Source organism: Manis pentadactyla, chromosome 3 (genome assembly GCF_030020395.1).
Source record: "Manis pentadactyla isolate mManPen7 chromosome 3, mManPen7.hap1, whole genome shotgun sequence".
In the NCBI taxonomy this organism is placed as follows: Eukaryota; Metazoa; Chordata; class Mammalia; order Pholidota; family Manidae; genus Manis; species Manis pentadactyla.
This window is the reverse complement of record NC_080021.1, coordinates 85,386,400-85,409,938: the sequence shown is the minus strand read 5'-3', so window position 1 is coordinate 85,409,938 and position 23,539 is coordinate 85,386,400. Positions and strand designations below refer to the sequence as shown.

Here is a 23,539-nt window from a genome sequence, read left to right as displayed (position 1 = left end):
CTGCAGACTGTTGGATGCAGACATGATTCTAGTGCTCAACCTATCACTGGAGAACAAGGCAGGTAATAAACCTTTTCACCTCAAGAATGTTCCATTGTCATTCCTTGGTTTTACTAAATCCACAGTGAACTTGCCCAGGTCTGAAACCCATTGGTAAGACAATCTGTTTGAATAAAATCCTTCTATATTTGTTCCTGGAAATGAGACTTGTTGGTCCCCTCCCTGCTTCTGACCCGCAGACAAGGTGGGAGACACGATGAGATATCGAAGTTCTGAAAGGACCAGCCAGGGGACTCAAAGCGTAACAGCACAAGAGTGGTGCTGAGAGGGCACCCTTCATATTTATTGAGCAAATACATGTTAACAACAATAGAATTCTGTGTGGGGGACTTAATAGACAACCATTAACTAACTCTAAACTTAATCCTCAGCAGTCTCCAGTCTCCTGGGGTGCAACATCTTACAAGGTATTGAAAAAATTGGAAGGACAATTAGATCACACAAAAACTGTTTTGGTCTTGTTTATTCTGTTCCTGATCACTTATCAGGAATTACAGGAAAAATAATCAAGTCATATAATTATACATTTGATTTCTATATTAATCCCACAAGACTTTACTCAATATTTCCCACTCTTAATGCCGACTACAGAAATGAAAATGAAAATGTTACTAAGAAATGATTGAGAATAAATACAGAAAAAATACAGGGTCTTTATAACCCTGTATTTTTTCTGTATATATATATACAGAATGTATATATAATGTATATATAAACATTTGTGTAAATGTTTATATATATATATATATAGGTTGCAGAAGACTAGAGGTCTCTAAAAACTGACCATCTTGCCTGAGAGTTTCAGCCCCATGCAAGTTCACCATGGATTCAGTGAGATTGAGAAATGACAAGGGAACATTCTTGAGTAAAGGGTTTATGCCCAGCTTTATTTCCCCAGCAGTAGATCAAGCACCAGAATCATGTCTGCATCCATCAGTCTGCAGGTCCATAATTCACCTTCATCTCTGTTTCTGCCCAGAGCACTGGGCAGAGCTCTTATATAGTGACTCAGTCAAGAATAGCTTATTGCCTACAGGTGTGGAAGCAGTAGCCTAGCAATAGGCCAATGACATCATCAAGTAGGCTAGGGTCAGGTGAGGATACTGGCCAAAGGAACTTCCAATTTCCCCACAGTGATTTTTACAGAGTAAGATAAAGAACACATTCAGCACATTAACAATTAAATCATTTTAAGGAAATAGAAACTATAGGTGTAGACAATTTGTTCTACCATTATGATAAGGAATAAGGAAAAATTCCTTCAAAGTTGGGAGAAAGGAAATTAAGCAAGATTTTAATTTTATGGTGTGTGTGGTTTTTTTTTTTTCAGTTTATGTAGAAACCACTGAATGTTTAGAGATACTGGGGACATAATGGGGAGAGGGAGCAAGGAAAGTTTTGAAATTAGGAGTAAAAATACCTTAGTAAGATTGCCAAAATGGAGAACATACAGGAGGAATTATTAATTTTAGTAGGAGGAACTAAAGATCTTTCTTTGATAGTAAAATTAAGAATTAGAGGATGCCAGAGGTGTAAAGGTTCTGTCAGTTTAACAATGATATTTTCAATATGTTCACAGATCCCCAAAATTACTAAACACTAGCCTTTGGGTCAGGACTCCTGTGGACTTCTCAGACACCCAGCAGGGAACCAGTGAACTTCTTGAGTCTGGCAAAACTTCCTCCCGGTGAAAGCACAGGATTCCCAACTCAGCCTCCATGCAGCAGCCCTTGTCAATTTCACCTGGACACCAGGCAGGCCTCTTCAACACCATAGGATCTGTCAGTGATGGCTCACCCTGGACCCCTGTCATGAGGTCCCTATTTTGCCGTCAGGAGGGATGCTCTGTGCCCTGCCATTAGTGAGCACAGCTTCCTAACAGCCCTCTCCCAGCTCCACCTGCACTCAGCCCTTAGGAGCTTTCCCTGTGTGCTTCAGATGTCCCTGTGCCTTCCCAATTCAATGGTAGAAATGATGCTTTGGGGCCCCTTTCATTCGATGTTTATAGTGAAGGTTCCTATGGCCAGGATCCTCACCTAAACCTAAACTACTTGATGATATAACTGGCCTGCTGCCAGGCTACTGCTTCCACACCCATAGACAATAAGCTATTATTGACTGAGTCACTATATAAAAAGTAACATATGCATTCATTTTCTAAAGGAATTACATATACAATGTTGGTCTCATTTAGCAATATTATCTCACCTCCTGGGCAACAAGGTCACAGATGTGGAATCAAAGGGCTGTTAATGAGATTGACACATTGTTGATATAAATATTAACAGATCAGGTAATGCCAAATTGTGCAGCCTGTTGATGCATGTATTGATTGAATTGTGTGAGAACAGAGCTCTAGCACTCATTCTTAGAAACACACCCCCCTTCATCTTTAACCTCTCATTGAATTCTAGGCTTCCTTTTTCATAAACTGGGGTAGATGGTGGGCTAATGATTGCAGAGCTGGTGTTTTGCCAGTGGGTTTCAGTCCCAGACAATTTCACTGTGGATTCAATGAGACTGAAAAATGACAATGGAACATTCTTGGGGTGAAAAGATTATATTCCCATTTTATATACACACACACACACACACACACACACACACATATATATATGTGTGTGTGTGTGTATATATATATATATATATATATATATATATATTATACCCAACTTTATTCCCACAGTAGCAGTTCAATCACTAGAATCCCATCCACTCAGAGCAAGTCTGCATGCAGCCTGCCGGTCTCTGCCTCCGGTCCTCTTTGCCCCCACAGCAGTCTCAGTCTTTGTCCTCAGCACTGTCACCACCCCAGCCTCTGCTCTCCTGTAGCCATGTGGCTATGCAGCCATGCCATTATATTGCCCAGAACACTGGGTGGAGCTCTTTATATACAGTCAATAACAATGTATTGCCCACACGTGTATAGTGAGCAAGCCGACCAGGGTCAGGTGAGAATCCTAGCCATAAGAACCTTCAGTTTATCCACAGGTGGTTTCACACTTGTCTAGCCTGTCCAACACAGATAATCTTTACCTACTCAGTCCTGCACCCTCTTGATTGCCAGGACCTTATTTTGTTTGTATTGAATAAGACGCAACCTGCTGAAGCATTTGCTTAGGTGACCCAAGTTCCAAAAGACAATAGATTCTAAGTAGTAAATGTTCTTCTTGATGTTGGTTTGTCCTTAAAGTGGGTGTTACAGATCAGCCAGATTTCCTCCATCCTGAGAAGCTTTCTCTAAACAAAAGTCTGAGAGTCATTTCTGCAACTAAGGCATCTAGATGTTATCAGTGACTCAAAGCTCATCTACTTTATCTCTCAAGACCATTTTCAAGTTCAAAAGAACAACAATATTTCTGGGTTACCACCCAAGGCAGCTTTGCTTACTTTTCCAGGGGGAATATACCAAAAAAAGCCAAGTCACATTTGATTCAACGCTCTTAAACAGTCTGTAAGATGTTAGGAATTCAGATAGATTTATCAAAAATGTATCATTGGAAAAGTGAGGAAAGGAAAACAAAGTCTAAAGACTTTGCTAAAGGTAATTGGTAGTAGGTTTAGTTTTGTTATGAAGTATACAAATAGGTAAATGTCAAAAATACAGGTTAATTAAAAAAATACTGACAATCTAAAGGAGAATCAATACTTTTAATTTCAAAAGTGATTTTGATCAAAGAGTGGGCTACCTTTAAAAAAATTTTTTTAAATACTTGTATAAGAAAGTTTACTTAACATGCTTAATCATTTCTGAATATCTATATATTCCAAGCCAAATTATGAGGATTTTCCAAAAATATAATCTGATTTTATAATTTTAATTACCATGCTTCTCTTGAGAAGTCTTTAGAAAAATGAAATTTAAAATGAAGCTTCCTACTTTTAAGTTACCGGCTAATACAAATAGATCTAAAATCTGCTTGTTTCTTATCAGTTCTACTTAGTGGATTCAAAACATTCTAAACTTTGAGAAGATGGACCGTGTGCCTCTTGACAGTGCTTTATTATGACTTAAGGTATTTTTAATCAGGATTATATGTATTTTTTGTGCTTTTAAATCACTTGCTCCCAATTCACTTTTGAAACATCTACTTTTCTTCACATTAAAAACAACCAGATTCTCTGAAGGACAGTAATAATAACAATAAAAAAACCTCAATGAGAGTAATGCCGCAGATTTTACTCTTTGCAAACACTAAAAGCCTCATTAACAACATATAAGCCATATGTAAACTTCATTCTTAATTATTTTGATCATTTAATTTTTGTTGCATGGTCATTAATTAGAAATTTTAGAACTTGGCATCTGCAACACATGCCATTAAGACTTAACATTCAATTTTGCTTCTTATGCAAATTATTTGAGAGGTCATATATTATCATCCATTTCCTAAATGATGCAGAAATACATACTCTTTGTTTGTGTCTAAAGCCAATAAGTAATTTTTAGTATTTCCAAAATCCAACGTCCTCCAACATAGCCTTGGAAATTTGGAATTCAACAGAACTGAATTTGACGTATGTTCTTTTGAGCTCCAAAGAACCCATAACTGACCAAATGGTATTTACTGAAATAAGTTTGTTAATTCTCTGTGCTCATGACACTGTACACATTTGCAAGTAATAAATACATTTTATTAATATTCTCTGAATAATTTGTGAATGATTCATAGTCTTAAAAAATTGATATAGAAATGATTAAAAATATTCTCACAAGTTGTGATTTATTGCGCATGAATTAAATTCACCCATTTACTCTAAAACGAAACCTCAAATGGTAGGAGAAAAGGAAAGCCATTCTACGTTCATGAAGTTATTTTTTTCTAATTATATTTTAATGTAGTTTTTTATTTTCAAATTACATTTAGTTTATATAATTGACAGGATGACAATGGTGTTTGCTGCTTTTTAATGATATACACGGAAATAAGTTATTATGGTATGGATTGTATTTATGGAATTTAGAAGGTAGTTAAGAATGGAGAGTTTTTATCTACATGAAGTATAAATATGTACAAACACTTTATCTTAAATCATATCATCAGGGAATAGCAATAGCAAACATGTTTCTATTTGTAAGTTGCAGTTAGTATTTCTGAGATTAGTTGGAGCAAAGGTCTGTGAACTGTTCCTAGAAGGAGCCAGATGATTAGTATTTTAGGCTTTGTCAATTATGTGGTCTTCGTCACAGTTTCTCAGCTCTGTCCTAGAGACCCAGCTCTATCTGGAGCCAGAAAGCAGCCATCCACAATGTGTAACTAAATGTTTCAATAAAACTTTATTTCTAAAAAGAGTTTGTCTCTAAACCTCGCAATACCAACATATCTTTGTCTTCTCTTTTCTTTTACCATAAAACATCTCAAGAGATAGTTAGGTTTAGTGACTTCATTTTTTTTAAGTTTATTATCATCCTTATTTCACTTATTATCATCCTGATTTCACCTTCACTACTTGGAAGGTAGTTTTTCACTCATTCCACACTTTTTCAGTGTCCAAGTTGTTGAAACTCCTCAGAAGCTGGCAAGGTTCACTTCTCTGTCCTCCTTGACTGACCTCCCATCTTCTCCATTTCCTAATGCTGGATCCTCTTCCTCAACCTTCCTCTCAAGTTTGAAAATCATCATAGATTTTATCTCGTCTTATTCTCTGCTCTCTCTTCACTTTCTCTTTGGGTAATGTCATTTATTCTTGTGTCCTTACCTATCACTAGACTGCTCTCTCTTCAATATTCTTCTGGATTTCAGAAGTATATTTAGAAGGTACCAATACCATTCCCACTGCTACTCTTACCGCTACTGTCATGACTGTGAGTGCCATTCCCACCTGCTGTTGCCTATTGTGCTTATGACCATGGTTGATATATACTAAGTCACCTTTAAGGCTCAGACGCCAGAGGTAAGAACCCATTGTGTGCCAGTTTTACAAAAGAGGTCTTTTACTTACAAGAGTTTAAGTGACGGACAAATGTGTAAAGCAAAAAATCTAGTACAGCCAATGCTTTAAATCAGCTAAATCCAGTGACCATGTTTATGGGTAATTCATAAATTCAAATATTTCATTTCACATGAATCTCCACTTGAAACATAATCTAAGAAATCCCATCTAGGTGAAATTCATATAACCTAGGAGGGGATAATTTATAATGATTTTTTAATTTAGTTTTTGGTATTAAGTATTTGCTTTATCTCTGAGAGGATTATTACAGATTACCTTAATTATGGATTACTCTAAAATGGGTGTGTGCATGTGTGTAAAAAGAGAGCAGGATATTCTGATAAGGCTAGAATAGTTAATGAAGAATTCATTTGGAAGGAAAGAACAGAAACTCTGGGCCAGTAGCCAAGAGAGAAGAATGCCATGCACATTGGAAAACTTATAAAATTGGATTAAATAAACTTTCAAATAAACTTCATTCACCAAGATATCCATATGAGGGATAAAATAATGGATCTGTTGAAATAATGAGTCTACCAAAATAATGAATCTAATGAATTTACTAAAAAACAAACAAACAAGAAAGTGGTCCTTTAAGTTTTTGGGGTTTTTTTTGACAATGGAGGTAGATTTTTACTGATACATTCTCATTCTTATCTTTGTCTCTGCTTTACTTCAAACGGACATATCTGAGAGAATGAAAGTCAAAGTAACATATGCATTCATTTTCTGAAGGAATTACATATACAATGTTGGTCTCATTTAGCAATATTATCTCACCTCCTGGGCAACAAGGTCACAGATGTGGAATCAAAGGGCTGTTAATGAGCTTGACACATTGTTGATATAAATATTAACAGATCAGGTAATGCCAAATTGTGCAGCCTGTTGATGCATGTATTGATTGAATATCCTCTTCAAAATAAAGGCTAGGATAATTCTTGGACCAGATTATCTAATAATCTTAATCTCTGTTCTTTGCTTCTGTTAGGTCTACTTGGAAAGACCTGTATGGTACCTATCCCTGACTCCAATCTCTAGTCTGAAATTTCCAACTACAAAGTGAAAAATCCTACCAGTGTGTTTTGCTGTCACATCCATGGATACATGCCCAAAACAAAATTCACCAGGAGTGCCCAAACCAGCATTTTCTGTTTAGTTCTTTAGGTTCTTCTCACAATCATTCTCCTGATCATCCAAAAACATGGGAGCTTTTTTTCTGTCTCATTTCACCTTCAGTTCTCACATACGATCAATTGCCAAATTCTTTAAACCCTGTCTTTGTGATTTTTCTCAAACTCTCCCTTTCATTGTTTGCTCCACAGCTTTGGCTCTAGCTCTTCAACTTTAATTAAATCTTACTAGACTACGAAAACAGCCTCCTATCTGGGGCTCCTTACTTTCAGTTTTTTTTATTTTGAATTGGACCAAAAAACCTGTGAGTACTTTAATGAAGCCTCCTGCTCAAGCAGTCACATGAAGCAAGGGCACCCTAAGCCTTCATGGTAGTCAAGGGAGGCTGTCACTATAAAATCAGACTGTTCCTCATTCTCTGAGTAATCTCTGAGTGCTCCTAATTTTACATAATGGGCAAACTGTTCTTTTTACCTAAGTTGACCTGAACTTTGCCTTTCAAGACTATACAACCTCCAAGACTCCACTCAAAACACAACAATGAAAAATAAGAACAACTTCATGTTTACCAAGTTTCAGGTGTTCTGATGAATGTCTTTAGTTCTTTAGCTGTCTTAAGCTCATTTAGCACTGAAAACAATAGTAGCATGGGGTAGATTCTAGTAATTTTTCCATTTTACAAAAGAAAAATAACAGTTGTTATGAATTTCACTGGTTTTTATTTGTAAGTCCCTCATAGTATTTACTAAATTCTGTGAGTAATGCCATTAATTATGTAGATGCATCATCATACTCCTTGCTCACTTACAAGTTCATTGAGAGAAGAACCAGTCTCACGATCTTTCATATTCCTCCCTGGGTGGGTGCAATGCCTCCTGCATGCTGGGTGGTGCCACATTTTGATAGGTGCCCTATGGGTCTTTGCGCCACGTGCTGGTAACCTCCCAGCTGCATTTGCCTCTCATTCTGACTGACAATGTCTCATCCATGTTAAATCTCCACTCCTAGTATTACATTTCCTGTGATGTCTTCTTTGTTTTTTTCCCATACACATTTGGCCCTTCCAGACTTCTTTTATGCAACATTATCTATATGATACCTCATTTTAGTTATTTGTCTGCTGATTTTATTTTGCTCTTTTCCCAAACACTTCCAGTAACCAAAAGCTCTACCTGCTTGCTTCCCGGCATTTCTCCCCACTCCCAATACCTTGTTCTGCATTAGTAATTGGTGAAAAATTAACTTAATTAAAGTAAACTATCCAACTTCCCTGTCACAGGTATTAATCAGGACAAAAGGCTTAGTTGTGAGAAGAGACTTCAAAACAGTAAGATTTAAGAGACAAAGTACTAAATTTTTCACTTATGTTGGCATTTGTGATGAGTCTCAAACATCATCATCCATCACTGAGCAGCTCAAAAATGTGTCTCACAAAGACATTCACAGGCGTGGCCAACAGTGACTCTTCTCTCTGAAACAAGTGTCTTTCAAGGTCTCTCCAGTTACCCCAGCCAGCAGAAAGGGAGAAACAGCTCGGCAAGAGGGAGTTTCAGAGACCCCATGGGACATACTTGGACATGGCACATGCCTCATCCTCTCACAATCTGTTGTCTTTGAAGAGTTAGACAGACACATATACAGTAAAGAGGCTGATAAGTACCATCTCCATGTAGCCCATATACCAGCTCCAGGCTGCAACTCTGCCCCTAGGAAGGAAAGAACACCTGCAAGTGTACAAGTGGTTTCTGCCAGAGTGCAGCCCTCTGACTCGATATCCTTCACACCGTAGCTCACATCTATCTGTTACTTATCAAGACACCCTAAATATGGTCACTAACTGCAGGGTTTATGTGTAATGCACAGTCCTTTTCTTCAGGTCTGGATGTGGTCCCCATAGTATGATCATCTTTCAATTAAATGCAGGTTACCTGCTTCCTCTCATCCTCCCCTACACATAGATGCCTCGAGTGGTGGAGCAGAGCAAGGTGTTCATGGCGCAGCTCCCCTAAAGAACAGGGAAAAGCAGAAAGCACCAACATGTCACTGCTTCAGAGCCACTATTAAATCCTGCCTGTCAGGAATTGCAAACGTTCCCTGCCTGTGGCATCTTTTCAGGGTTAATTTACCTTTCCTTCCCTAATGCTGATTTCAAGGAACTCCCTTGTCTGTTGGTCTCTGGGCCTTGACTCTGCCTTTTGGGTGATTCTTAAATCCACCTCTGAAGTGGAGAGTATGCATCCTCTGAAGCCTGTATTCATTTAACAACCTGTTTCTGGGTGAACTGAAGAATGGTGGCCGGGCCCCCAAAGACATGTCCACAACCTAATCCCTGGAACCTGTGAATGTGATTAATTTGGAGAAAGGATTTTGCAGGTGTAATTATCTAAGGCTCTCAAGATGAGATCATCTGGATTATCTGAGCAGACCCTAAATCCAACAAGTGTCCTTAAAAGAGACAGAAAAGAAGAAGACCTGGACACAAACATGGAAGAGAAGGTAACCGGGATGTAATGGCAAGGTTGGAATTACATAGCACAAGGCACTGAACGCTGGAAGTCAGGAGAGGCACGGAAGGATTCTCTCTGATGCCTGCAGAGGGGCATGGTCCTGTGGTTTGGGACTTCTGACCTCCGGAACTGTGAGAAAAGAGTCACTGTTGTTTTAAACCCCCTAGTCTGTGGTAATTTGTTATATGACAGAGCACAAAAATCAGTCAAAGACTTGAAAACTCATGGACATCTTCAGTTCCGGCTTGTGGTTTCAGAGTCAGAGCCACTTGGAAGGTGTTTTAGATTCTGCCCTTGCATCCTGCATAGTTCCCACCCAGCATGGTCCACAGACCCACCCCCCCTATGCCATGGGCCCTGGGTCACCCTTCCACTCCCAGGTTCGGATTGTGCCATATCAGAGGAGGGGCACAGTGCCTGCCTGCATAGCCCTGAGGGGCTGGGGACACACCTGAGTTAAGCCACCCTAAGAAGGAGCTGCCTGGTGGGTAGTGGGGAATGGGAGGGAGCTGGGAAGACACATGCCCTTCTCCCAGGTGACTCTGAGGGTGGTGACAGCCTTTCCTGAGAACTGCTGCCTCTTGAAGCTCATCTAGAAGCCCCAGCCAGTTTCTGTCTTCCTTTGCTTCACATTCTTTTTCGTCACCTTCACAGTCCTGGGCTTGCATCTTCCAAATAAAGTACCAACACTTCAGTGCTGTCCTCAGGGTTCTGGAGGACCTGGTGAGCTATGATCTGTGACACCCCAGCCTGGCCAGTTCCATCTGCTGGTTGCCAAAATCAAAGTTCTCTTCTGGAGTTAGTTCTTATGACTGTGTAATTTCTGTACCTCCTTACTCAACTCAGGCATTTCTCTCAATTTAATGTTGGATAGCTTGTGGTCATCTGAATATATTTGGTCTAAAAAGGTAGGTGAGAGCTTTATCTCCTGCTGCTTAGGTTTCAAAGGCAAGTAGCTTTCCAGCCATACAAGTACCCATTTTCTGATCTTTGTTTTCCTTCCGTTGCTGCTTGTAATTCTGCTAATTCTTATCTGAGATCATCTCAGATTCCCCTAATTATCTCCTCTAATGGATATAAAATCTGTTGCATTGAGAGCATTTTATTCCATATGGAGATTAAATAGACTAAAAAGAACAGTATACTTGGTAGACAAATCTGTGTTTGAATTCTAACTTCCTACTCACATGCGCTTCTTGGACGACTTGATAAACTTGTCAAAGCCTCTTTTTAATTTAAAAATTTTTAATTTTAATTTTAGATTTCTTTTAAAATAATTTTTAAAGAAATTATGCATCTTGTATGATTGATATAAGAATTGAAATGCTTGTAAGTATCCAGTAAATTAGAAACATTTAGGAAACTTAGAATAGCAGTTTTTGTTGTGAAGTCTCAATAGGTCAAATAATTAAGTAATTAAATACCTGAAAGAAGAATGGATAGAAATACTTGTTATGTGTAATCAGTGTACATTTTAAGTCTCTATCACTTTTTCAATCTCTATACAAATATTTTTTTTCAATGAAGAAGGAATGCATGTATGAAGTAAAAAATGAGGTATGTATCAAAGGAAGAAGAATTGAAGTTAATAATAGAAAGGGCAAACGTTGTAAGATAGTAAAATATCTTAGAAGGGAAAAAGCAATGCAATCTACTGAACTATTTTGGTTAGGCAGTGATGAAAGGACAGTATTTAAATGAATGAAGAGCATATCATTTATAATTCAATAAAAGAGATTTATGTGGCATATAACCAGAAAAAATGTAGCTAATTCTTGCAACAGACATGCTTAAAAACTATTTATATTATTTATTCAAAGACTTAATTATAAAATTTACTATAGAGACAACACTGGAATAGTTAAACTGGGTAGAGATTCAATTCTGAAGACCTTATAAATCCTTACTCTGAGAGACCTTTGTTTGGTTTATGACTTCTGTGAGTTGCTGGATTTTTTTTGTTATTTCTGCTCTGGCAAGGCTGATACTTTCCTCTTTTCTCCCGGTAGAGGTGTCTTTGTTTCTTCCTCTCCACCTTAAATTTCATTACAAAGCTTCACACTCTGGCATGCTTCATGTTTATTTGGCTGCAAGTATAAAACATATATATGAATGTCAGACAAAACAATTTCTTCTACTAGTTACCATAAAGTCTCATCTATTGCCCTTATAGGTGGTTTAATACAAAGTAGAAAGAAAAGGAAAAGAGATATTTTTAAGCACTTATCAGCCTATATTTCTCCACTTCCACCATTATGGTAAAAGTTGAATAAACATTAATTAAATATTATATTATCTGAAGGTCAAAGTCCATCCTGGGCCACCATAAATTTTTCTTATCTCAATCTGTTCACATATTCAGTTGAAGGTCACAGATAGGGTCTTAGGCCCATTGCACTTAATATGGATATCAACAGTAACAAGTATATTATCTTATAATCATTTTTCTCCACATTAACCACCTGCAATAGTCTTTACTCTTTGTGATAATAAACAATACCTTTTATCTTATCCACCTTCAATCTAACATACTACCTGTTTCCTTAGTAAGCACTTCACAAATACTTGTTGATGAACTTATAAACTGACTTAATTAAAAAGCAGATAGCGAATTCACCACTGAATTTTATCAGACATCTAGAGAAGACATAATACCCATTCTACTTAAAGTTTTCCAAAAAGTAGAAGAGGAGGGAATAGTTCCAAACTCATTCTATGAAGCCAGCATCACTCTAATACCAAAACCTGGGAAAGACCCCACAAAAAAAGAAAATTACACACCAATATCCCTGATGAACACAGATGCAAAACTACTCAATAAAATATTAGCAAACCAAATTTAAAAATACATCAAGAGGATCATACAACATGATCAAGTGGGATTCATCTCAGGGAAACAAACAAGGATGGTATAGCATCCAAAAATCCATCAACATCATGCACCACATCAACAACAAGAAGGACAAAAACCACATGATCATCTCCATAGATGCTGAAAAAGCATTTGACAAAATTCAATGTCCAGTCGTGATAAAAACTCTCAACAAAATGGCTATAAAGGGCAAGCACATCAACATAATAAAGGCCATATATGACAAACCCACAGCAAACATCATACTTAACAGTGAGAAGCTGAAAGCTATTCCTCTAAGATTGAGAGCAAGACAAGGATGCCCAATCTCCCTGCTTTTATTCAACATACTACTGGAGGTCTTGGCCATGGCAATCAGACAACACAAATAAAAGGCATCCAGATTGGTAAGGAAGAAGTCAAACTATCACTGTTTGCAGAAGACATGATATTGTGCAGAGCAAACTCCAAAGAATCCACTCCAAAACTACCAGAACTAATATCTGAATTCAGCAAATTTGCAGGATACAAAATTAATACCCAGAAATCTGTTGCATTCCTATACACTAACAATGAACCAGCAGAAAGAGAAATCAGGAAAATAATTCCATTCAAAATTGCATCAAAAAGAATAAAATACCTAGGAATAAACCTAACCTAGGAAGTGAAAGACCTATACCCTGAAAACTATAAGACACTCTTGAGAGAAATTAAAGAAGACACTAATAATTGAAATTCATCCCATGCCCTTGGGTAGGAAGAATTAATATTGTCAAAATGGCCATCCTGCCTAAAGCAATCTACAGATTCAGTGCAATCCCTATCAAAATACCAACAGCGTCCTTCAACAAACTGTAACAAATAGTTCAAAAATTCATATGGAACTACAAAGACTCTGAATAGCCAAAGCAAACCTGAGAAGGAAGAATAAAACTGGGGGTATCTCACTTCCCAACTTCAAGCTCTACTACAAACCCACAGTAATCAAGACAATTTGGTACTGGCACAAGAACAGACCCATAGACCAGTGGAACAGAATAGAGAGTCCAGATATTAACCCAAGCATATATGGTCAATTAATATATGATAAAGGAGCCATGGATATACTGTGGGGAAATGACAGCCTCTTCAACAGCTGTTTTTGTTAAAACTGGACAACTACATGTAAGAGAATGAAACAGGATTATTGTCTAATCCCATACACAAAAGTAAACTCAAAATGGATCAAAGACCTGCATGTAAGTCATGAAACAACAAAACTCTTAGAAAAAAACATAGGCAAAAATCTCTTGGACATAAACATGAGCAACTTCTTCATGAACATATCTCCTCAGGCAAGGGAAACAAAAGGAAAAATGAACAAGTGGGACTATGTCAAAGTAAAAAGCTTCTGTACAGCAAAGGACACCAACAACAGAACAAAAAGACATCCTACAGTATGGGAGAATATATTCATAAATGACATATCTGATAATGGGTTGACATCCAAAATATAAAGAGCTCGTGCACCTCAGCAAACAAAAAGCAAATAATCCAGTTAAAAAAAGGGCAGAATAGCTGAACAGACACTTCTCCAAAGAAGAAATTCAGATGGCCAACAGGCACATGGAAAGATGCTCCACATCCCTAATCATCAGAGAAATGCAAATTAAAACCACAATGAGATATCATCTCATACCAGTTAGGATGGCCACCATCCAAAAGACAAACAACAACAAATGTTGGCAAGGATGTGGAGAAAGGGGAAACCTCCTACACTGCTGGTGGGAATGTAAACTAGTTCAACCATTGTGGAAAGCAGTATGGAGGTTCCTCAAAAAACTCAAAATAGAAATACCATTTGACCCAGGAATTCCACTCCTAGGAATTTACCCTAAGAATGAAGCAGCCCAGTTTCAAATAGATATATGCACCCCTATGTTTATTGCAGCACTATTTACAATAGCCAAGAAAAGAAAGCAACCTAAGTGTCCATCAGTAGATGAAGGAATAAAGATGTGGTACATATACACAATAGAATATTATTCAGTCCTAAGAAGAAAACAGATCCTACCATTTGCAACAACATGGATAGAGCTAGAGGGTATTATGCTCAGTGAAACAAGCCAGGTGGAGAAAGACAAGTGCCAAATGATTTCACTCATCCATGGAGTATAAGAGCAAAAAAAAAAAAATTGAAGGAACAAAACAGCAGCAGACTCACAGAACCCAAGAATGGACTAACATTCACCAAAAGGAAAGGGACTGGGGAGGATGTGTGGGAAGAGAGAGATAAGGGAGAAAAAGGGGCATTACGATTAGCACACATAATGTGGGTGGGCAAGGGGAAGGCAGTATATCATAGAGAAGTCAAGTAGTGATTTTATAGCATCTTACTATGCTGATGGACAGTGAGTGTAATGGGGTATGTGGTGGGAATTGATAATGAGGGGAGTCTAGTAACCATAATGTTGCTCATGTAATTGTACATTAATGATACCAAAATAAAAAAAAATTTTAAGTATAAAGCATTGTGGTTTTAAATTATTAAATATATTAATCAGCAATTTACTAAGTAAGGCCATTGAAGGTGGGCTTTTCCTGTAAGTCTACCTTAGGTTGCCTGAATTTTGTACACTATGTAAAAACAAGGAAAGTGTATAAAATACCTTTATTCCTGAAATTTTTAAGAATTTTTTTATGTCTGTAAGTTATTTGTTATTGAAAAATCTTATAATAGAGGCCTAAGACTTAATAATTATACATACAGTGGTTCCAAAATGAGCACTAATCTTATATTATAGCTGCCATACTTGTTTATATCTAAATAAATGCATGTACCTTAGAACTGAATCATTTATTTTTAAACAGGCACACTAAAAATGTTTTTTGAGTGTTGATTTATTTTCATTCCTTCTTCTCATCAGTATGGATTTCCATCTGAGTTTGGTTACATTGACTTGGGTTGTACAACTGGTATGGGGCAAATCATTTAAGTATTTTTGCTTCAGCCGGACTAGGTGACTTTCCACACCTGTGGCGGGTATGCATACGTTGTGCTGCATGCACTTTGCTGACCTGACAGAAAGACTCCCAGAGAGCAGACTGTTTTATTCATGAGGAAGATGATATCCGTTATGTATTTTTTACTGGAATATTGAGTAAAAATACTCTTACATCTACACATCTGTGAAAGTTAACATAATTATTAATATCTGGAAAAAACCGAAATTCATTATTTTTTCTAAAAAGTTTTTTTAAATGGCAGCTGTTTAGAATCAGAATTAGGAATTCAGTGGCAAGTTCAGTGAATGAAAGTTAGTCACTGAAAAAAAATCGTTGAATTTTAGAAGATGATGAATATCTACTATGCAAACTCCCAAGAAGAGGACTAGTCTGTACAGGAGAGACCTGCAGTATAGTCCTTTCACTTAGCAAAAACTGAAACCTAACCTAACCAAACCTAACCTAATCTAGCCTAACCTAACCTAATCTAACCAAACCTAACCTAACCTAACCTAGCCAAATGAAACCTAACCTAACTTGACCTAACCTAATCTAACCTAGCCAAACCAAACCAAACCAAAACAACAAATGGAGTAACTAAGAATTCCAATATGAGGCAGCAATGACAAGCTGTGGAAAACAAACTTACCACATCAGGAACTTCAAGGGCCATTCAGAAAAATTTTGAGGACCCACAGGCTTTTTAAGAATCTGACTTCTGCAAATAGCAGTTCTTAATAGACACTAAGTGAAGACACAGAGAAAGTGTGATCCTTCAGAAAGTACCAGAGAGCATTTAGTTTTGTTTTCTGGCTGTTAATTATTCTGTGTGTAGAATAACATCAAATAAAAATTCTTAAACTTATATATTTCATATTTGAATACTAACACATTTCTTAATATAATAAAGTCAATTGTTTTGATACACTGGTAGCACAAAGCATGTGGAGATTTTTCTTTTAAAAATAATGGAAGAGAATATTGTCTGCTTTAAATTGCTAAATTGTCATCAAGTCAAACATATAAAGGATTCTGTCAAAATCACAATTCTTTCCTAAAATTAAAATTTTAAAAGTATTGTAGTAAACCACAGACAAATTTGGCTTCTTCTAAAACACAGACATATATATGTATTTAGTTATTTAGTTTTTGAATGTGAGCTTTATTTTTTACTACATTGGTTAATATAAAAGTTATGATTTAATATTTTCTTATCTTCTGAACTCAAAAGTGAATTCATGAAATTGTCAGCAATCCAAAACAACAGGTCCTATTCTTAAAAATAGCCAAAGTGGAAAGGACCAAATAGCTACTCAGTCTGTGGTCTAGATGAACATCTATCAGACTTTCAGGTTTCCTTATAATGAAGGGTAATGCAATTCTACAAGATCAGTCAAAATTTAAAACAACATCACATACAAAATCATTCTTGAGGCTCTAAATGCCTTTTAAATAACTATATTGAAAATTTTAAGTAGTTGCCTCACAGTACCAAACTTACAAATGAAAACTAGTTAAAATTCAATGCTATCATGACTTCTCATTTACAGGTAACTAGTTGGGAAATTAATAGATGGATTAAAAATTAAGACATTTTTCTTTAAAGAAGAAAATGTTGTAACAACCAGGGAATACAGAAAATTCAATGTATCTTACAATGAACTTTAAATCTCTATCCCTGTACAACAGGGGTTAGGTCATCTCTAGCGAACTTGCGTGTTTTCATACAGTTTATTCTATTTTGAGTACTTGAATTATTTTAGATATAGAGCTTTTTATTGAAAGAATAGTACATTTCTATACCAGAATAAGATTTAGTACATTGAGATGTTTTGAAAATATTTACAAATTTGTTTGATATGCAAAAGCATTTAATAATACTTTTACAGCATTTGATGCCACAGAATTAAAATTTCATACAGTACTCATCTTGATGTTTAAAAAAAAGTCACAGAAAAAATATAAATTACATAGCCTCACTGCATGATACTGTTATTTCCATTCTAGTTTTGGTAATTAAAAACTTCATTAAGTCTGTTAACAAATCATTACCTGTACATTATGAAGGCAACCGACATGATTTGAAAACAAAACCTTCAGGTTTTATCTTTTTACCAAAGAGTACAGTTCAGCAAGAAAGGAAAACTCAGTATGCAAATTTACAGAATTTACAAATTTAACAGTTCCTGTGACACAAATTGTTTCAACTTTTCAAGGTACTGTCCATAAAGTTCCACATCATTGTGACCTGCCCCTTCAACCCAAAGAGGCTCCACAGGTCTTTGGCAACGCTCAAACAACACGAGGCCAAGTGAAGAGTCAATGGCTTCATCTTCAGTTCCATGAATTATTAATACTGGAGAGGTTATCTTACAGATTTTGTCAATGTTTGCGAATGCATCGAAACAGTAGGTCTTCTTGGTATCAGGAGAAGCAACTCGCATTCCAGAGGTCAAAGGAGAATGAAGAATAACGGCAGCACTCTCATATCAAGCAGCAAGGTCCACAGGGTACTGTCCCTATACTCTGGCCATATATGATCACATTTTCAGGGTGAATGCCATATCTTGTCCTAAGAGCAAGTCAAGCAGCTTCTATGTCTGCATAGACGTTCTTCTCTGTTGGTTTCTCAGAACTTGCACCATATCCAGAATAATCATATGAGAATATATTACAATTAATTCGTGATCCCAGTCCTAAATAAAAGCTGCTCATCTGAACAAGATCAACAGCATTTCCATGTGAGAAAAGTAACGTGTATTTGGCATTGCGTGAGCAACGCACAAACATGCAGGCCATTCTGTTGCCTTTACTGGTTCTAGGCATGAAACACTCAATAGCATCTTTTTCTCTAGAAGAGTATTACCAGTCCGCTCGTTCTGATAGGTGTAAAATCCAGCGGCTTCCACTTTCATCACACATCAGTGTTAAGTTGGATCAGGTAGCAAAAACGCTAATTTTGAAGCAGTTTTCCCTGGACAAGGTGGACAGCAGAAGAGGCAACATAGCTCACTAAATGAAAGATATTCATCTTCACGTCTTCAGGGTTCATCACGTTGTAGCATGTCAGAATTTTCTTCTTTTAAACGATGAATAATATTCCATTGTATGTATATATTATACATTTTTGTTTATTCATTAATCTCTCAGTGGACGCTTTGTCTTTTGTGAACAATGCTGCATAAACATGGGTGATCAAACATTTGTTCATTCCCTTTACTGAACCTGAGGGGCCCCGGCCAAAGCGTTAGGCAGAAAGGGCCGGAGCACCTCCGCCGATGCTCAGTCCTCGGCCAGGTGCGGTCCCCGCTGCCGCGGCCGCCGGACACTCCCGGCCTGCGGGGGGGCCGGGCCGAGGAAGGGGCGCGAGCCCGCAGCCCCCGGCGCGGGGACGAGGAAGGACGGCGGCGGCCGCCGCGATCGGCTCGCGCTCTCAAGACTCGCCTCGCGACGGCCCTGCTCCTGCACCTGGGCTCGCGTTCTGCCGACTGACGGCCCCGCAGCCCCTCTTTTTCTGGCCCTGCAGACGCCACCCAGACGCAGCCAGGTGTTTCTTCTCTCTAACCTGCCTTTCTGTGCTCCGCCTCAGCCTGCCAAGCGCGGGGTTCGCTCCGATGGCAGGAGGGAGACTGGAAGGGAACCGAGGGGGCGAGTCGAGCCCTTGCTCAGCCAGGAGTTGGCCACCGACTGGCTGACATATATATACATATATATATTTTTTGAAGTAGAGATAAAGAAAGCCGGTAATTGGTTTGTAAAAGCCCATGTTTAAAACATTCCCAGATAACAAAATTTCAGTTACAATCTTAAGGAATGTATGCTGTTATTTAATAATTCATCACATAATTCTTCTTCATTGGAAATATTTTTCCAAATAACAGGCTGTAAGAGAAATATACATATATGAACAGACAAATGGATGGGGATGGATAGAATAGGTAGTTGAACAGTTCAGTTTGAAATAGATGACATGAATTGATAACATTTTTGAAAAATTTAAATGTCAGGAGAAAGTGGATTTTCTCTAAGATTTATGATTGATTAAAAATATACAGTCAAGATTAATAATGGGATGGGGTATACTGAATTTGCTCATGCACTCTACTTCAAATATCTGACAAACACAACTATATTCTTCACTTGTAATTATCCTAAGCCTATCATGTAACTATAAAAAAATTTTTGAAATAATCAAGTAATATAATTTACTCATTTAATTAAATGTCTAATTACACACACATATATACATGCTTAAACAGACTTTTCATTAATCACATATATGATCACATGAATTCTTTTTAGTGTGTTTAAAAAATTTTTCCCTTTTCTCTGCCTGGATCCTCTCCTCTTTACCTCCTACATTCCCAGCATCATTTCTTTTTTTGCCTTCAGGTAGTCCATATGACAACCTTGTGCAGACCCTCTGACATTTCTTCTCTAAGCATATAATTATATATAAACAGTGATTTTTTAAAGTCAATATTGACTTTTGAAAAATTACATCACACTATACATTCTGCTTTTATTTCTCTTCTTCATCCCTTGGGTGAGAAACTTTATGGAAATCTTTCCAAATTATTGATTCTAATTCATTCTTTTGACAGTTCAAAGAAATTGGACACAATATATCTTGATGCAGATGTATCTATGTATCTTAATCAAATCTCCAATTTATGAAAATTGAAGTTTGTTTACATGTTTAATTTACATTAAACATTCTTTTTCTTTATTGCCTTCATATCCTTGCCTTTGTATCTACATGACTGATATAATAGTCAACTGAAGGATTTATTTTTATATTGTGCAGGTGTGAAATTTATTTGCAAAAAGGCTTTAATTTACCTTTTGGGCAGATGGACCAAGCATCAGGGTAACCTTTCTCTCCTCATTCCATATCACTTGTAATAATGCGTCTACCATCTCCAGTGTGGTTTAACAAATTGCCATGGGAGTTCTTTCCACTACGCCTACCCACCATGTAAAAACAGAACATGAATAGCTTTTGTGCAGTAGGCCTGGAAGTGGTATGCATGCATGACTTCCTTTCAGAATTCATTAGTTAACATTATTCATCATAACATTATTCACATCTACCTTCAGGGAGACCTTTGGGTATACTGGAAAGTGTAGATTAGTTGTTGTATATTCAGGACAAAGCCCATATTTTTTCTTCAGTACAGCTTAAACTCTATGAACCCATTTGGTTTTCAGACTTCCATGTTTCCATTACATTGTTTCAATCAAATAAAGAGAATTTTCCTAATATCTATTTAATTATTGTCTTCTCTATCTTCTATTTCTTAATGATTTTCATCTCTTTTAATTTTTTGTTCTCTTGAGTTGAGATATTTCTTCCTCTATATAGATCTCAGTAATGATCCATTTTCTTTAATTCAGTTACTTTTTGTTTTAGTTTTATGGCAGATAGACCCTAAGATGATATCCCATAGTCCCTGCTGTCTGGTGTTCACATCCTGTAAATCCCTCCCCTTGATATGGGCAGGACCCAGGACTTACTTCTGACAAATATAATATTGCAGTAGTGGCAGGATGTCACTCTTCCTCCCCTAAAAAAGCAGCGAGTCATGTTGGAGTGGTCCCGTGACAGGAAATTAAAAGAAACGTCCAGCGAACAGCAGGAAAGCAGCTGGGGCCCTCAGTCCCGCACCTGTGAGGAAACAACTTTTGCCAACAACATAAATGAGCTTCAAAACAGTTGAGTCTCCAGATGAGAATGCAGACTAGCCAACATCTTCTTTGCCATCTTGTGAGATCCTGAGCAGAGGACCTAAGTCATACCTACGGCCCTAACCCATGGAAACCGAAGAAAATGAATGAGGTCATTTTAAGCTGCCATGTTTCTATTGCACAGTAGTAGTAAGAAACCATCAATGTAGATTGAAAGCAAGCTTTCTGTTTGTTTCAGAGTGTTTTATCTTTCTTCATTTGTTTAGTTCTTTCTTTTTTGGTGCTATACTTGAAAGTTTAACTTATTTTACTCCTTTTTAAAACGAAGGGTTTCATCTGAGTTCTATTTCTCTGATCTGTGCTTGCTGATCCTCCTCAGATGGCTGCTGTGCTCCTCAGCTGTTAGCTCATGGGTGCCAGACATGGTGGCACAATATTTTAATAGTGGGAGTCCAGAGGGTGGACACATCCTGTCCCTGTCCCTGAGGTCTAGAGGCAGGTTTTTCTCCTGTGTTGAGGTACTGAAAGAAAGTCCTGCCCTACCAACCCCCTGTGGTCTCACAGATTCAAAGATAGGCCACACTTTTGCTCTTTGACTCACTTTTGACTTTTCGGATTTTGAGGACCCCAAATGGTCAATATTTACCCTCTTTCATGGGGTCCCTACATACCAGAAAACAGACATCTCTAAATCAACTTCTTTCCAGGTCTCATCGTTAAGATCCAACCTGGTGGATGGACGCAAGCACAAAGCCTTTCGTGGAATTTAGTGGAACCCAAAGCTCAAACACTGTCACTCTCAGGTCCTGGAGTCACTGGGAGAAGTGAGCCCTGTGTATTTCACAGTACAGAGTAATGAGGGCTTAAACAGGTGGCCTTGTTTCCAGGATCTCCTTGCAACTGTAATCGTCAATATGTTATAGTTACAAGTTGTCTTTATTTCCCAAGTAATACATATTTTCATTATGGAAAAATAATTAAACAAACTCAAAAAAGACAATAAAAGTTAAAATTATCCCAATACTAGAATTACTGCTGTTAATGTATTAGTACATATATTCCATTTTCCCATGTATATTTATGATTTGCTAGAGCAAACTTATGTGTGTAATTTAAAGATGAACAAAAATGTGCCTTGTGGCTGGATTGGAGGAGATTAAGGAGAAATTAAGCCTGGAGAAGGAAACAGGCCAGATCATGATGGAACTACCAGACCACAGTGAAAAGTTGGATTTTATTCTGCTTACTATTGAAAGCCTCCAATAGAGGGGTTGAACAGAGAGCCTCTTCTGTCTTTTTGAGAAAGCATTTTGGCCATTACTTGAATTACCTGTGTGGGGGAGTGGGGTGGGCATAAGTGTCAGCTGGGAGACCGTGTGGGATACCTTGCAGGTAAGAAGTTAGGGAGCCCAGTGGCCACATTCAGCTGTACTTTGCAAGTATAGTTTATGACTGATTGAATGTAGGGCTATTGAGAAGTAAAGAATGAAAGATGCTATATATGTTGTTGCCTAATCACTCAAAAGGCAACATACTAAGTTGCAAAAGACTGGAAAGGGCAATATTTGGTGGAAGGTTCAAGCATTTTATTTTGTTCATAGTTTTGACATGACTTTGGACATACACATGAAATGGAACAGTTAGCATAGAACTCTAGTGGACAGGACAAGGCTAAAAGTCCACATTTTGTAGTCATAATATTTATACAGCTATGAAATCACAAAGGAAGGGAGTATAGGTTGAAAAGGAAAGAAAGCCAAAGACTGAGGTGTAGGGTAATCCAACCTTTACATATGGGAAAGAAGGAGACAACAAATGAGCTTGAGAATGACTGGTACAGTTGAAGGGAATACAAGTGAGTGCATTCTGTCAGACTAAGGGAAAAACTATTGCTTCCAGTTGAAGACTGAACAGTTGAATGGTGATTTAACTGTGTCAGTCACTGCTAAGAGTTTGAGTGCAACGAAGAATAGGGTATCAGACCACTAGATTTGAAGGAACAAAGACCTTGGAGGGCTTGATGAGAAGGATTCCACGGCAGTGGTAGTGGAGAATTCTCACTGGAGTGTTTACAGGAGATAAGAAAGGAGAGACAGAGATGTAGACATCTCTTTAAAAGAGTTTTGCCGTTAAATGTAGACATCTCTTTAAAAGTTTTGCCATTAAAAGTCACAGAGAAATAGGGTAGTAAATGGGAGAGGTTGAGAGGTTGATGATATGCTTTAAATTAATGGAAGTAATTTCATCGACTTTCCATCCAGGTGGGATGGTTTGGGCAGGTGGATATTGATGAGGAAAGAGAGAGAACTAATATGTGGAGCTAAGCTCTAAGAAGATAAGAGAGGGTGGAATCCATTCACAGAAGATTATTCTGAGGAGG

General features: G+C 37.5%; 1 pseudogene; it reads right to left on the bottom strand.

Moving 5' to 3' along the window:
* Nucleotides 1-17,559: 17,559 nt before the first annotated feature.
* The window catches only part of LOC118910070 (alpha/beta hydrolase domain-containing protein 17B-like), a 109,097-nt pseudogene continuing 103,117 nt past the window's right edge, over nt 17,560-23,539 (bottom strand).